General features: G+C 43.9%; 1 protein-coding gene across 3 annotated transcripts in view; it reads left to right on the top strand.

The window, feature by feature from the left end:
- The first annotated feature begins 203 nt into the window (after nucleotides 1-203).
- MAPK4 (mitogen-activated protein kinase 4) overlaps nucleotides 204-15,791 on the top strand; it is a 145,588-nt gene continuing 130,000 nt past the window's right edge. For 2 of the 3 annotated variants that reach the window (XM_082699020.1, XM_082699021.1), the window contains exon 1: nucleotides 206-400. The gene's annotated coding sequence lies outside the window, so the exon portion shown is untranslated. Of the gene's footprint in view, nucleotides 401-15,791 lie in introns of all 3 variants that reach the window. The other variant, XM_082699023.1, reaches the window with a different exon arrangement.

The raw sequence follows: 15,791 nt of genomic DNA, 5'->3' as shown, positions 1-15,791 counted from the left end.
AGAGGGGCCCTGCGCTCTGTGCGCGCCCGGCCGGGAGGCTGGGGAGGCGGGAACCCGGCGCGCGAGGGAAGCGGCCGCCCCTGGCGGCCCAGACCCGGCTCCCCCGCGCCCGCCGCCGCAGCAGGTGGGGGCCCGGCGGCCCGGGGGCGGGGCCCGGCTCGGGGCGGAGCCGCGGCGGCGGCGGCGGCGGCGAGCGCGGGGCGGTGCGGGCGGGGGCCAGAGCGGAGCCGGAGCCGGAGCGGGAGCGGGAGCCGGAGCCGCGGGTCGGGGTGTCCGGGCGCCCGCGGGAGCTCGCAACGCGCCGGGGCTGGGACCGGCCTGGCCGAGCGCGCCGGCGCCGCGACCGCAGACAAAGGCGCCGCTCGCGCCCGGGCCGCCGCGCTCTCGGGCTCTGCTTTGGGTAAGTGGCTCCCCCTCCGCTTTCTTTCTTCTCCTGCCGCCTACCCCTCTCGGAGTTCGGCGGGCTCCGGAGCAGCCGGGCGAAAGGAAGAAATGCTACTTCCCCGTTCTCACGGTGCCCCCACCTCACCTTAAAAAAAAAAAAAAATCCGAACGGAAAACCAGGCAAATACCAAACTAGCGAGTTTCCGCGCGGGGGTGTCTCCCGCGAGACGGACACGGCCGCCCCCTAACACCCCTTCCTCGGCTAGCCGCGCGCCGAGGTTGTCGCTGGATCTGCAGTCCTGACGGGAAGGTTGCCGCTGGGCATCCCCGGGGTGTGTGTGGGGGAGGAGGCTTTAGGCACCCGACTACGTGGAGGGGACCCCACCCCCGCGGGCAGTTCCGTGCGTCTGGGGGCGCCGAGGGACGGTTCGCCCTGCGAGTTCAAATTCGGATCTGGTTGTGGGGTCTGCCCCAGCTCCCTAGCATCTTTCCCTCCAGCCTCCTTCGCGCTTCGTTCAGGGTTAATATAGCGCCCCCCCGCGCCCCCCGACCGAGGCGCCCAGTCTGCCCTCCCGCGGCCCCAGGGCGAGGGCTCCGGGCGCCCGAGAGGGCGGGAGGGAGCCCCGCTGCTCTCCCCGGCTCTGCAGTCCCGAGCCTGAATCGGCTGCGGAGGGAAGGCGGCTGCCGGCCGCGGGTCGGGTCTGACCACGCAGCCCGGTCCCGGGCCGGCTTCCCCAGCCTGTTCCCGGGCTGCTCTCCATCGGAGACGCAAACGGAAGCCTCGCTGGCGTTTGCTTTTGTTCTGCCCGCAACTCTCCCGAATCCGAGGAGAAGCCAGAGTAGGCGGAAACCCCCGGGAGCGGGCGGTTGCGGGAGCTCCAGGTGCTGCCCCGAAGTGGTATTTGGAGGCGGCGGCCGGTTCGCGCGCCTGGGTGGGGACCGGGTCGCGATCGCTCGTCAATGCCCGGCAGCGGGCGGTGGGTCGGCGGCTCTGGAAAAAGCGCGCGGAGCGCCGCGGCCGCGCACTGTCACGCGCCTCTCCGGCTCTCTCGAAAGCGCTACCTCCAGACGCGCATTTCCATTCATGGATCTCTGCCTGGTATTTGACTGATGTCACCTCTGCCCGGGTTCTCTGAGCAAGCGTCTACTGCTATTTGATGTAATAGCCATTTACGGGGGGCCTACCATGGGCAAGGCAGAAGTCCTACGATCATCTTAATTTAAAAGATTTATTGAGCATCTACTACGCACAAAGTAGGTGTGTTACAAACTTTTCAGTTTAGCCGGTATTTATTGAGTGTTTACTGTATTCAAGGTAGTTGTGCTGTGACCTTATTTTAATAGATATTTACTGAGCACCTTCTGTGTACAAAGGTTTTTTGTTATCGTGTGTGTGTTCCTGAAGGATTTCCCAGCCTACTTTTGGGGGGCATGTGGAAATAAGGGAGAGAGAATGCGTCCTTGGACCCTTGAGTCTTCCCTTCCTGTAAATTGCATTTTAACCTTTCTGGACGGCTTGTCATGTGGTGTAGGAGGAGCTGGTGTTCTGCCCTCCAGGTGGAGGGGTCAAAGGGGAGCAGGGCAGAATAATGAAAAGATGGGCTCAGGGACCCCTTTCCAATTCACTTTCCTTATACTGAAAAAGAAAAATAAAAGAAAGAAAGAAAGAAAAAAGGCAGTTCTTTGGGGCAAAGCACCATGCTAGTTATTGTGGTGAATTAAAAGTTAATTGGGCAAAGCCTTGACACTCAAAGGGATAAGAATCTGTGGTGCGGACAGAAAGACAGACAAAAGGACAATCAGCTAAACCAGGAACAGGGTTGGCACGAAGCTAGCGAAGATAGGGTCTGCGTGAACCTTCCAGCCCCTAGTTTCAAAGCAGGTGGGGTGAGCCTATCTTTAAAATCCCATCATTTGGGGGCCTGGGGACTCAGTGGAAGAATCAGATGGTCCTTCCTGCTGAGAGATTTGATGACTCCTATGACTCTGATCCTTTTGGGATCCAGAGACACACTGGAATATCCAAATTTGAAGCAACTTGCGGGTCATTAGTCTATTAGCAAATATTTGAGCACTTACGTTTAATACAGGCTGCTATCCGGGAAGTAGACCCTAAGATGTATTCTGTCCTAAAGGACCTAACAGAGTTCTTGAGATCAACATGTAAATTGACTGTTTGCATAGCAAACTTGAAAAAAGCCAGGAGTATATTCTTCCTAGAATTTGGCAAAGAAAATCTTGTACTCATGAAATTGTGTCTTTCTATATGTCCAGTATGTTCATCTTTTTACCTTGGCCTCCAGTAATTCCTGGTAACTGCTTCATCTGCTTCATCCCAACTTCTTGGTACAGTGATCTTTTTCTTCTCAGATTATCTCCAGCTTCCCTCTTAAATTCTTTCTAAAGGACATTGTCTTATATTTGTTATGAATTTGAAAGCCCCCTCAGATTCTTTCTGGAATTAGGCCTGTTGTAAAAGATATATAGGAAATAGGTTGTAAACTTTCTGTGCATGGCATAGAGGCCCTATAATTCAGAGCAGAGGAAAACCCCACAGAGGGTGAAATCAGGAATGTACAGAGATAACATGAACTGGCCTTGTGACGTGAACTAGGACTCGACGTGGACTAGGACTCGCATGGGCAGAAAAGACTTCGAACCAAGGCTTCTTCCCAAATTGAGAAAAATGGTGGAAGCAAAGGTGTGAAGGAAAACCAACCAGGAATTTGATAGCTCTTCCTCTAGAATAGTTTCATTCATTCACAGAATTGCTGCCTGAGCATTTTACTGTGTCCATGACTTCACTAGAATTCAGGAGTCAGGAGCTCGGCACAGTTTGGGGTTCACTGTGCTCCCAGCGCTGGTGAGGACCTTTCTCTGCTATTTGCTGCAGGGGCTGTGCTGCATCCCTGCCATTCTTTCTGGCATTCCTGGAGTTTTTTCACCTGAGCTGAACTTGATGGTAATCTTTTTCAAGGCTAAGAATGTGACTTTTTTTTTTTCTGTCTGTGTCCCCACCTCCCTGCAGGCTCAGGCATGGTCTATAGGTGACATTTCTCTCCAAAGGCCATATTGCCCATTTCTTTACCCTTTCTCTCCCTGTCCTCTCTTCCTCCCCGTGGAGCTGCTCAGAGCCTTTCCCTGTATGAACACTACAGGGGAAAACCAATCTGTCATCAGTCACTTTCTCTTGAATATGAATGTAGGTCACTGTTCATTTTTCTGGGAGTCTTTGCACTTTAAACCTCATTATGGAATGAAAGGTTTTGTCCACCATGAGAGGATTTCAAGCCCAGACAAGTGGGTGCTGGAGGGAATCGGGTCTTGGTGCTCCTGGAATCACACCACCACCTCCTCGTGCAGCCACTCTTGGCCTGGCTGGTCCTCGCAGTCCTGAGAGTCCAGAGCTTTTTACCTGAGTGTGGTGACTAAAGTCATAGCAGCTCCGCCTGAGCTACCTGTCTACCTGACTTGCACTTGCTCTGGTGTTTAAAGGTCAGTCGTTTTCCAAACAGAATCCTTGCTTCTCTACCCATCTACAATGCTCATTATTATAAGGTGGGATTCTCAACCTGAGCGCCACTGATGTTGTGGGCTGAGTAATACTTTGTCATGGGGGTGGTCCAGTGTGTTGCAGGGTGTTTGTCACTATCCCTGGCCTCTACCCAGTCCGTGCCAGTAGTGTCCCCGCCCCCCCTCCGACCCCCCCCAAGTCATGACAATCTGAAATGTCTCCAGTTGTTGCCAGATGTTTGCTGGGGAACAAAGTCACCCCTGATTGAGACCCACTGTTTTAAGGGGATATTGGTGAATATGTACCATATGTACCATTCTCTGTACCTTCTTACTTTCCTGGGAGAGGCCTTATTTAACAGAACTTGGTTCTTTTCAATAATGGCGACTTAGTAAATGTGAAATTAACTTTGTGGAACTTCGCCTGTGAATCATTTCAGAAATCAGCAAAACATCCTTTGTCATCTCACATAGTCTAATCTGCTCATGGCGTTAAGTCAGTATTTTGAGGCAAAAAAAATAAATAAAATAAAAATTAAAAAAAAAAAACACCCTCAAATTCTTCCCCCAGCATGTGGCTGATTAACATACCAGACCTGTGGGCCACAGAGCCACCCCTGGCAGCCACCACTGCCCACAGGGTCATCCTGGCAGCTGCTTGGGCAGTGACTGGTGCGCAGCAGTGGGGAGGGATGTGGGGAGGGATGTGGGGAGAGGATCTAGTTCTGGTGGGACAGGATGCTTATGTAATTTAGGAGTCCTCTTTAAGCAAAATGACCAGGAATGATCAGGTGAAACTGTTGCTAGAACATTGGAAGGATTCTGCAAGAGGGATTTCAGTTTCATTATCTTCGAGTAAAGCTGCTGCCGCTGGGAAAGAGGAGAGGAGTGACAGGACAGCTGTGGCAGTAAGAACAGGAAAGTAGAGACTTTCTTCTACCCATGACTGGAAAGAGCTAAGAGAATCTTCTCAAAGACTTGACTTAGCATGGATCAAACTAGAATTGTTAGATGCAGGGTGGCCTGTATTTCTGTTACTGTCTGTTCTTGGAAAGAAACTCTCATAGCTTCAGCAATTCCAGGTCAGCACCCACAGTATGTTTGTGGGGCAAGGTTAGTTCAAGTTTAGCAGGAGGCTATGTGAGTTCCTCTAGTGGATAGAAGTACCTTAACACGCATTGTAAGCGAGGTTGGCCCAGTGCCCAAGTTATTGATTCAGAAAGTGAATGAAACTCTTTTCCAGCATATTATAATGGTATGGGGAAATTTTACAGTAAGATTTTATTGATTCATACTTCTATTATATTCATGCTTCTATACCCAAGACTGGAATGAGGCTTCTTGTATTCCAACAGGCTAGATAGGAAATGCCTTTTGGGGGCATGGGTAGGCAAATAGTTGAAGTATTTGAAAACTTAAGATAATAAAACAAACTAGAAAAAAATCTCTGTATTTCAGACTTTTCATTCACCCAGTCTTTTTCCTTAATCTAAATCAGCCTACCTTCAGTGAGGAAGAGAAAGTGCTATGATTATAGGTTTAGTATTTAAATGTGCCTGACTGTATGTAAAGATGAACTGTCAATAAGTCAATGTCTAGATTTAACAAAAATAAAAAGACTCTCTACAAGAAGATTTATTGTAGGAGGGTTTTTAAAAAATAGCTAGTTTTCCATTTGTGTTTAAATGGATTTGATTTTTATATAGAGTTTTTAAGAGTCAAGATCTGTTTGGAGATTTTGGGTCAAATCTGCATGCAAGCACAGAGATTATAACCTGCAAGGGATTTGGGGGACCAGTGAGCAGCTCTCTTTGGCCAATTTTATAAATGGGGAAACTGAGGCTGAGAAGTTAAGTGGCTTGCCAGGGTTACACAGAGGTTAGTGCCAATGCTGGGCAAGGGGTCAGGAGTTTGTCCCCTCCCCTTTGGCATTTTTTGTCACTGGAATATTGTTCTGACTTCCTGGTTGCTAGAGCATATTAGTGGAAGGGAGGTCCACGCAGGAGAAGAGTTTCTAATAATCCAATTGATTAGATTATTGATCAAATTATTGATTATATTATAGATTATTGATTAGATTGTTGATTAGATTACCAGGTCATCTAATCCTGGTAGCACTAACCTTTAATTCACACTGATAACACCTGTGCCAGAGGTGTGTGTGCATATGAGTAGTATTGTAAAAAACCAGGAAAAAACGGAAAGAGTTGGATTAGTGGAATGAGATTATTTTACAGAACTTCCCACACATGGAGTGGTGAGTATGGTTAATAACACTGGACTGTACATTTGAAAGTTATTAAGGGAGTAGATCTTCAAAGTTCTCATCACAAGAAAAAAATATTGTAACTATGTGTGGTGGTGGATATTAACTAGATATATTTCACAATATATACAGTTTCATAGTATATACAGATACTGAATCATTACATTGTATACCTGAAACTAATATAATGTTTTATGTCAATTAGATCTCAAAAAAATTTTTTTTAAAGATTTTATTTATTTATTTGACAGACAGAGATCACAAGTAGGCAGAGAGGCAGGCAGAGAGAGAGCGAGAGGAGGAAGCAGGCTCCCTGCTGAGCAGAGAGCCCGATGCGGGACTCGATCCCAGGACCCCGAGATCATGACTTGAGCCGAAGGCAGCGGCTCAACCCACTGAGCCACCCAGGCGCCCGATCTCAAAATTTTTTTAAATAAAAAGAACTTCCTTTAATGCTCTTTGATATTATCTTTACAGTAAATAATTAGAACAAAAATATTTATTTCTCTATTTAGAAAAGTACTACGTGTGCATTATGGGAAGTAGCAAAAAAAGTTTTTAAGTCCTACCATGATCCTTTGACCCAATCATATTTTGCTATGTTTTAGTCTTTTTTATCCTCAGCTCAGTTTTTAAACACATTTGAGATCATACTGTACATATAATTGTAATTCATATATTTTTTCAGTTAATATTATACCAATTTCTGTATTTTTTTTTAAAGATTTTATTTATTAATTTGACAGAGATCACGAAGAGGCAGAGAGGTAAGCAGGTAAGCAGGTAAGAAGTAAGCAGGCTCCCTGCTGAGTAGAGAGCCCGATGCGGGACTCGATCCCAGGACCCTGAGATCATGACCTGAGCTGAAGGCAGAGGCTTTAACCCACTGAGCCACCCAGGCACCTGCAATTTCTGTATTTTTACAGACTCTCTATAAATATGACTTTTTTTTTTCCCAAATTTTTTTTATTTGTTTATTTGACAGACAAAAATCACAAGTAGACAGAGAGGCAGGCAGAGGGGGTGGTGGGGAACACAAGCTCCCTGCTGAGCAGAGAGCCCAATGTGGGGCTCGATCCCAGAACTCTGGGATCATGACCTGAGCCGAAGGTAGAGGTTTTAACCCACTGAGCCACCCAGGAGCCCCTGTAAACATGACTTTTAATGGCTACACAAATCAATACTCTGGAAGCCTGTTAATTGCAGTATTTTGTTGTTAGTGAACATTGTTTTCTCCCAGTTTCTCACTGCTGTATTATTGTAATGAACAACTTTGTGTTCATACTTTTTCTATAATTTGGATTCTTTTCTTCGTATACATTTCCAGGTAGTGAAATTACTCAACCAGGAGTGGAAATGTACCATGCTAACCAATTGTGTTCCAAAAATGGAAATGATTTTACCACATCATTGATAGCATAGGGTATTTTATTTTATTTTTAAAGATTAGGGACGCCTGGGTGGCTCAGTGGGTTAAGTCTCTGCCTTCGGCTTAGGTCATGATCTCAGGGTCCTGGGATCAAGCCCGCACCGGGCTCTCTGCTCAGCCGGGAGCCTGCTTTCCCCCCCCCTCTCTCTGTCTGCCTCTCTGCCTACGTGTGACCTCTGTCTGTCAAAATAAATAAATAAAATCTTTAAAAAAAGATAAAGATTAATTTATTTATTTGAGAGAGAGAACAAGAGAGTGAGAGAGTGCCAGCACAGAAGGGAGGGGCAGAGAGAGTCCCAAGCAGACTCCATGCTCAGTGTTGCACCCCACCTGGGGCTCGATCCTTGAGACTATGACCTAGATGAAACCAAGAGTCAGACAGTTAACTGACCGTGCCTCCCAGGTGCCTATAGGGTATTTTTATTTCTAAAAATTATAATTTGGTAAGTGGAAAATATGCCACAATGCTTTCATTTGCATTTTGGTTACCAATATGGCTAAACATTTCTCAATAGGATTGTTTCCTGTTTGTATCTTTTTTATCTATTTTTCTATTTGGGGTTAGTGGTTTAAAAAATTGATCTGCACGTATAAAATCCATTTTTTTTTTTAAAAAAAGGAAAGACAGGAATGCCTGGGTGGCCCAGTTGGTTAGGTGACTGCCTTCCACTCAGGTCATGATCCTGGCATCCCCTGATCGAGTCCCGCATTGGGCTCCCTGCTGGACAGGGAGTCTGCTTCTCTCTCTGACCCTCCCACTTCTCATTCTCTCTCTCTCTCTCATTCTCTCTCTCTCAAATAAATAAATAAAATCTTTTAAAAAAGAAAGGAAAAAAGGAAAGACAATAAACCTCTGATCTGGATATTCTATGAAGAATTCTGTCCAACCCTAATGTTCCACAGTTCCAACATACTGTGCTGTATGTTGTAACATAGGTGCTGTGTTTTAGGTTAAACTCTCTTTGTTCATAGTGGTGGAGATGGCGTCTTTGGTTCCTGAAACAAAGTTGGGTGGACAGTTGCTTGATCCCCTTGGTATTGACTGGCATGTAGTGAGCACTTATTTAGTGCTTAGTACTTAGTACTTAGTACTTAGTACGTCACAGGTGTTAATTCTCGATCCTTCACAGCTTGTGAATTGGGAACTGTTTTACCATATCAGTTCATGTATGAGGAGAGTGAAGCACAGAAAGGTAAAATAACCATAGTCGGCTGTTCTTTCAACACTTTTTTCTTTTTAAGGTTTTATTTATTTATTTGACAGAGATAGAGATCACAAGTAGGCAGAGAGGCAGACAGAGAGAGACAGAGAAGCAGGCTCTCCGCTGTGCAGAGAGCCTGATGTGGGGCTCGATTCCAGGACCCTGAGATCGTGACCTGAGCTGAAACCCACTGAGCCACCCAGGGGCCCCTCCCCTGTTCTTTCAAAAGAGTTCTGATCACCGATGCTAATGCAGGGCACTGTTCTCCCCACACATTGAGGCAAATCTTGGACACCAGCTGATTGTCCTGCAATTCAACTCTATTCCTACTCTTTATCTACCTGGAGAAGGAGAGATCCCACTGGTTACAGGCTCCAGCTCATAAGACTACCCTCCACCTCAGAAGCCAGTTTCAAGCTTGTCATCCCTGCTCCTGATGGACTGGCTGTAAATCAGGGGTTCCCACCTCGTACTCCGTGGGTTCAGTGAATTTGTTAAAGTGGTTCAGAATTCAGGAGACTATTGACTCATTAGATTACTGGTTTATTACAAAGGATATCCAAGAGTATGAATCAACAGCATGATGAAGAGATACATAGGGTGAGGTCCCAAACAAAGGAGTTTCTGTCCACATGGAGTTTGGGGCCAGGCACAGTGGTATGCGGAAGCATTCAGGTTCCCCAAACAGGAGCTCTCTGAACCCCTTCCTTTTGGTTTTTTATGGAGGTTGCATCACAGGGGCTTGATTGATTAAATCATTGGCCATTAGTGACTGATTCAACCTCTGGTTCCTCTCCCCTCCTCAGAAGTCGGGGGAGTAGGGCTGAAAGTTCCATCACTTTATTCATGGTTAGTTCCCCTGGCAACTAGGCCCTTCCCTTAGGTACTTTCCAAGAGTCACCTGATTAACGTAAATCCAGTTGTGGTAAGGAGTGGGACTTTTTATGAATAACAAGCTACTTATTTCACTTTTTTGGCTGTGAAGTTATTTCAAGATCTGAGGATAAAGACCAAATATTATGACAAAAGTTGTTCCCATTGCTCTTCTTGCTTAGGAGATCTCCTAGGTTTGGGTGCTGTGAGCCAGGAACTGTGGACCTGAATATGTTTTGGTCATCTGAATGGCCAAATACATATTTTCATAAATCACAACATTGCAACTTTTAACCAGGATTATACTATCTCTGGGTCTTCAGTAAGGTGACCTGCCTCAGTGATGTAGCTGCTCTTTGAAGGAGCTGAGCTTAGGTTTATTAGCAACTTCCTTGGAATTCTCTTGCCTATTTCTGGGAGAACTTTGTTTTGTAAGGTCATTTTACTATCTTAAATTTCCTTACTATAACTTCTTTGTCTCTTACCCTCTTTTCCATATTTTCCATCCTTTTTATATCTCCTAGCGACATTCTGATAGTTCTTCTAACCTGTCTTCTAAATCACACTGTGTCTCTTCAGCTGTATCTAATCTGCAGATAAAGCCATCTGTTGTACTCTTAATTTTAGTAACTGAATTTCAGTTCTAAAATTTCTAGTTCTTTTTCAAGTCTTTAATGTTACTTTTATGTAATTCCTATTTCCTTGTTTTGAAATGTTTAAGCCCAACTTGTACCTCCATGACCATAGTTAAGTATAGTTGTTGTACATTCTGTGTGTCATAATTTTTCCATCTGGAATACTTATGCATTTGTTCTTTCTGTTGTTTGTTCTGATTATCATGCTGGTTCATATTTGTGTTATATGTGCCTGATTATCTTTGAATGTGTGCTAGATATTGTTTGAAAAAATTTGCATAAATATCATCTCATCAATTTTAAGATGTACTCCCCCGCCCCCCCCACACATACTTTAATCTCTGAAATTCAGATGTGGTTTACACTTGATGGAGTTTTATATTTATAGTTGGTACCTAAAATAGGAGCTACCTAACATTTTTTCTTTTTCTTTTTCACTGGTATCTAAAATAGTAGTGCAGTCATATAATTAGTGATATTTAAGATCGATGAAATGCAATAATTTGAGGCTCTGAGTGATCCTGGTTAAAAATGACAGGAGTTTGAGAGAGGATTAAATAGCTTAAATAGCTTCTTCAGGATTTTTGGGGTACCAGGAATCCTGGATCAATGTGAGGACTTAAGATGTTTTTAGGTCACCCGTATGTCAGAAGTCAGACCGGTTTGTTTTCTCTCACTCCTAGGGTCCTAACCGTTAGTGTGAAGTGGTTTACCAGGTCTGTCGCCTAGGGATGCCTTGGCCCCCTGACTGTGAGGCCGCGGGAAGTGCTGCTGGGCTTCTGACTTCCTCTTTTGGATTCACAGTCCATCTGACCCGGTGAAAGTAGCCCCTCATACCCAGGCCCCCATCTCTGTACCTCCTTTTCCCAGATCTTAAGTCTGAAGTCCCTCCCCATCTTGTTAGCTTTAGGAAAAAGTTTTAAAAAATATTTCCTGTAGGTTTCTTTTTGTGTTCATTGGGAAGTTTGGTTCAAATTACCCAGTTCACTGCAGCTGGAGGAGGCAGAAGTGAGTCTGATCTAGCTTAGAGACTGACAGGAGAGGAGCATAAAGCACCTGCTGCCCTTTGCCTGCCCATGCCCAGAGAACTTTCTCCACCACTCCCAATATGTCATCCTGGTCCTAGCTGGAAAGCTGAGGTTGGGATGAATGCATTCCTGCAAACTGCCTCCAGCTAAATGTAGATCTGTTTCCCTACATAGAAGAGACCAGTCCCTTAGGCTTTTCCTAATAAGGCAGGTGAGCTGGCAGAGAAAGCGTTGCAGGAGTGGCATCTGGAGCCTCATCAGTCATCTGTCTCCATCTGGTTTCTGCCTTCTCGTCCACAGCGGCCTGCAGAAGATGCGAATTTAGGACCAAGGGACATGATAAGGGATGAAGATGCTTTCTATCCGGGCAACTGTTAAGAAGGAAAGCGAGTAGACTGTATTTTAGCTAGGTAACATTTCTTCCATTCGGCCTGGTCTCTAGCATTTCTAGATGGAAAGCAGAATATTTCACCCATGGCCAAGTCTAGTCCTTGTAGAGACTGAACTATTTGTGTCCCTGCTCAGGAGTCAGGGTGGCCTTTCCAGGGGACTCTTGTTGAATCTTATGTTTCCAAAGAAGCTTATGTAATCCTTCCTGGCTTTCAGAAGTCACATGCTTATCCATGTGTTCTCAGGATCACCAGCCAAATATATTTTCACCAACTTTGCTCCAATTCTCATAGATGTTTTTCCCCAACCTTCCTGAAGACAGAGAATTTTACAGTGAAAAAAATACATTTTCTGAGTTCGAAAAGGTTGGGCATAGAGGCACAAAGTGGCAGGAAGCCCCTCTCCACCACCCTCCTCCACTTACCTTAGCAGAGCATCCATTGCCTTTTTTTGAGGGAGACTCTAATATTTATTTTGGGGTCCCTTTCTCCCTGGGAACCTCAGAGCTGTCCTTTCAGAAAATTGCTATCAGCCCAGGAAAGCACGGTCTGCTCTCACTGTTCAGGTGTGTAGCATTTGGGTAAAACAAGGAAGGTCTGGCCAGTAGGGATCTGCCTCTCTGGAAGGGGCTTGTTTTGTGGCAGGGTATCTCCACCAACTCTTTGGAGATCATGGAGATTTTTTTTATATTCCATGATGATATATCCAGCTTATTTTTATTTTACTCTTACAGCATTTCACACACAGGAAAGATTTTATATATATATATATATATATATATATATATATATATACACACACACACCACACACACACACACACACACGTATATATGTATATATATATCTATATATCTTAGTTCACTCTTAGCTAGAAATAGAAATCCTCCAATTGGGCTTTAATAACTGTCCTTAAAGGAACGAAGCTATCATTCCACTCCCAGGTAGTTCTAGATTGTGACTGGGGCCTTTGGAAGAAAGGATAAATGACTTAATTAATTTTGAAGAAGAAAGCTTTCTATTCTCCCAGAAAATGAACCCTTTCATGATTATTTTTAGAGGCAAAATTACTAGAAAGCCCCACCAGCCATAAGAATTTATGAACCATGATGTCTGAAATCTCTTCAGGCTGAAATGAAGTAAATTAATTCCTGCAGTGTGATTCACTTTAGGGACAAGTCCACATTTCTTTTATTTATCGGTAAACGTAGGCTCTTAAAAGTTTTTTCTAAAGAGGTATAGTTAGTTTGAGATTCATCAAGTCTAGGTCTATATTCCTATGGTCAAATTTTCCATTAATTGTAATTTGAGTTTTTTTTCCAGCCGAGACCATTTTGTCTGCTAATAAGAGATAATATGCTACGATTTCAGTAACATATGTGAGAACCATGGGGAGTTCAGACAAAGTTAGCCAAGCGAAGCTCTGTACTTGTCATAGAGACCAGGACATTACCTTCTCTGTATGGTGGCAATGGCACTTTTTACCAAACATTCAGAACTTTTTAAACGATTCAGAACAATAAAGCGTTACAGCGTTTTCAACAGGAAAAAAAAGGGACAAAGAGATTCAGAAATCTGAAATGATTTTATTTGTAAGAGAAGAATCAGGAAGATAATTGCAGTAAACCTCTTTAGAAGAGGACGTAAGACATAGGTAACAATAGAGGAACTATACTCGACTGCTTTGAGCTTTCCAGATTGGAGGAGAGAAAGGAAAAATGTCTTGACCAGTTATTACAGTTTTAATGCCCATCGTGTAGGATGCTGAAGAGGACTCGAACATCCTACCCATCTGCTGTGTAATAAAGCCAGTGAAATGTGTGCCATCAAAATGACAGAGAGAAATTTAGGAGGTACAGAGTAAGGAGAAAGACCATTATTTAACAGTATGCGTGAGAGTATGTCTGGTAAATGGTCTTGGGCATGTCATGGCCTAAATAAGTGTTCATTTTTTTCTATACTGTACCATATCCTTGAGCTGAATGAAGAGTAAAGACAAATAAAAAGACTTAGGTCCTTATTAATTTTGTTGGATGAAGGATGACAGGGAGTACACGTCCAATGTGAAAATGCTTTTGGTTTATTAAACTACATCAGTTAAAAGCTAAAAGTCTTGTTTTCAAATTTTTGTGTATGGCTTCGTTCTTCAAAAGTTATTCAGTGAATTTGTTAATCCCGAACCCCTCCCCCTGCCCCCCTCTTTTTTTTTTTTTTTTTTTTTTGTGAGCCATCTTTGAAAGTGAACCTGAAATGCATTTATGGAACAAAGGAGGTAAAAAGAAAAAAAATCCCTTGACTTCTCTATTCAGTTTATTCAGAAACAGATCCGTAGAACCAAAGGTTTATCGGTCCCTTAACGGCTGACTTTTCTCTAATTTAACCAACAAACAATGCAATGTTTTGCCCTGCACCCCTGAATCCAGGAATTGGCTCCCATAACATATTAAGTAACTTGCTCTCTTTCCCCCTTTCCTATTGGTAAGAAATAATAATAGCATTATTATTTATCATCCCTAAAAGCAATGTCTGATTTCAGTAATCTAAAACTATATTGCCTTAAACTGAGATTATTTGAAATGAGATCTTTCCTCTCTAGTAATAGATACCTGGAAAAGAAGGTGTCTAGCTCTAGATAGACGGGGCAGATACAGGACCGTGTACACGTACAGTGATGATTATGTGCTACATGCAAGCTTTTTTCTGGAAGGACACAGAAGCCATTGTTAGTAGTGGTAAAATAAGAAGCAACCGGGGACTGAAGAGGTAAGGGAAAGGATTTTTTATTTTATACCTTCTTATACTGCTTAAAAAGCAAGCACATATTTTTATGTAAGAAATAAGTAAGGGGAATTAAGAAGGTGAGAAAAAGGAAAGAAGCCGCCGTAGGAGATCCCATCAGCTCTGAATTTTATCTCCAGAGGCCTTTCTCAGTTGGAAATTCTGGTTTTTACAGATCACCAGATCAAAATTGTTAGGGACACAGGCTTAAGTAGATCTTCCTGGCTTTGTGTAGCACTGGTGTCTTCTCTGAGCCTCCCGGTGGCCTGTCCAGGACATTGCGTCCATATTGTGTGATACCCACTTGACAGATGGGAAGCCTTGAGTTTGGGGAAGATGGGTGGCTGGTCTTAGGCCACGTTGTCAGTGCTTGGGAAGTTTAGAACTAGGAGCCACGTTCATTGTTCCTTTAACCCTAACTTTACTAGAACCTTTTTTTTTTTTTAACTAGAAACTTTAATAGAAAGAACTGTTCTATTGCTTCTGGACATTCTTTCCTAAATGCTCCAAGCTGCCTCCTCTCTGTTTTTATGCTGTAACATCTGTTTCCTTCTCTGAAAGCATGGTTAGATGTATAATTGTTTTCCTTGTTAATATTATCAACATAGGCCATTTCTCTCCTTTCCGCAGGCTTGTGTCATCGAGGACATTATGGTGTGTTTATTAGTTACTTAATCTTTGTTTTATGGAATTGGTTACTCAAGGTATTTTCTCCCAAATAATTACCCATTTTCAGGAAAACAAAGTAATAAGCTTAGCCATTTCCACCAGGCTAATTCCGTTGTCCACAAGCAAATGAGAACCACATGATGTTTGAACTGGAAGAAAACCATCCTTGCAAGGACTTACTCTCTTGTTTTGTAAATGAAGAACCTGACGGTCAAGTAACTTGTTCTGGATCACATAGAGAACTCAAGGTGACATGGGATCCAGAGCCCACTTATCTTAACTTCCAGCTCAGCCCTCCTCCTGATGCAACAGGAATTACAGAGAATAATTCTCTTGGGCATCAGGCATGTAGATGAACGGTCAGGGGTGGCAAAAAAAAAAAAAAAAAAAAAAAAGTCACACTAAAAACTGCAACTGTGCAGAGGTAATATGAAAAAGAAGAGGAGGTGTTGAGCTTATTTTTCCAAGTTTTAATGAATGGTTTTGCAGGCTTACCCCTTTTAAAGCACACTTGCTCTGTCAACATCAGCATTTCCAGAAAAGGATTTATAATAGGAATCCTTTAGATGAAACATATCCCAACCATATTTCATTCACCATAGAGTAAAAAGCTCCCTCACTTGCT

The sequence above is a fragment of the Mustela nivalis genome (genome assembly GCF_964662115.1).
Source record: "Mustela nivalis genome assembly, chromosome: 14".
In the NCBI taxonomy this organism is placed as follows: Eukaryota; Metazoa; Chordata; class Mammalia; order Carnivora; family Mustelidae; genus Mustela; species Mustela nivalis.
The sequence above is the reverse complement of the archived record's forward strand: the minus strand, read 5'-3'. Positions and strand labels throughout refer to the sequence as shown.